This window comes from Camelus ferus, chromosome 16 (assembly GCF_009834535.1).
Source record: "Camelus ferus isolate YT-003-E chromosome 16, BCGSAC_Cfer_1.0, whole genome shotgun sequence".
Classification (NCBI taxonomy): Eukaryota; Metazoa; Chordata; class Mammalia; order Artiodactyla; family Camelidae; genus Camelus; species Camelus ferus.
The window spans coordinates 36,165,856-36,167,224 of record NC_045711.1 but is presented as its reverse complement, the minus strand read 5'-3'; positions in this window follow the sequence as shown (position 1 = coordinate 36,167,224).

The following is a 1,369-nucleotide window of genomic DNA, read 5'->3' as shown; positions in this document are numbered from 1 at the left end:
GACTCCAGCCTTGCTGTCAGGGCAGAGAAGTGACCCCAGCCCTTGGGGGTGATGTTCAAGGAACACCCACAGAGCTGGGGTCCTTTTTGCTCACCTAGCCCAGATTACCAGCCTACTGTCTCTCACTCTTGGCCTGTTAAACATCCTCTTCTCAACTTCAGCTTTAAACCCAAACCTTCTTCCTTGGGGGTGATGACCTCATAGGTTCCTAGGTCATCGGTACTGGTCACCCAGCTTGGACAGATGGGCTGCCAAGCCCAGAATTTGTTCCTAAACTGGAGAGACATGGACTGGAATTAAGACTGGGGAGCTGGGTACCCAGCCCCTGCTTCCCCTTCAGTTTCCTCCGTTGGCCCCTGCACTCTCCCCATAAGGCCTTAAAGGTTAGCACGGAAAGATCCCCCGCCCTTAACTGCTGACCTGGGCTTCCTGAGAGGCACACTCAGAATCGCAGGTGCTCAACTCAGCTCTGTAAAGGGGTAGGGACATACGGTTAGCAGACTGCTGGACTGTTTCTGAATCATGTCTTTAGGGTGGTTGGTTTGCTGCCCAAAGACAGCCTACACTCCTTACAACCTAGTACGTCATGTGGTCTCTTAGCGCCTGGGGTGCTGCTGTGGGGCAGCAGTTCTAGTACTTACCTCATTTCAGAACTTACTGGTGTGGGGAGGTGGGAGGCAGTGCGGGCCATAACGTAGGGTACAGAGTTCTTGATAAGACTAACTTTCCAGAAGTTCCACTGCCCGGCCTGGCAGCATTTCTTCTTCCCAGTCCAGAGCCTCCTCAGGAAATGTGAGAGTGGCACTTGGAGGTGGCCACTCCCGAACCAAATGCTGGGAGAAAACGCCCAAGTACACGGGCAGGACACAGACACTGGGCAGCACAGAGGCTCTGAGAGGTGTTACGCTGCTTTTCAGTTTGGGGTTGAGGAGGGAAGGCTTTGACCAAAAAGCCCTTTGTTAAAGACCTCAAGGGGATAAAAACAAAAACAAAACAGAGTTGTGTTGTTCCTTGCATGTTTCAAAAGGAAATAGGACACACTCCACGCTGTTAGTGTGACAGGCCAGAGAGGCAGCCAGGGAGAGCCTTCTGCATTCCACACGCAGCATCTGCAACCACTCAGGTGCCCAGACCAGAGCGCCTGGGCAGAGGGTGTGGGTGATCACGGGCAGTCCACGACGGGGCTGGGCCAGCGCTGGTGCTAAGCGGTAAGACTGGAGGTCTGGCTGTGTGTCACCTCCCAGCCCAAAGAGGCCCCAGGTTCTGGTTTCAGGGGACTCTTCACCAAAGCCAGATACTATATCTCCCCACCCTGAGCCCATTCCAATATCCTAAGCTTTCAGCTAAAAGAAATAGCCACAGAAAACCA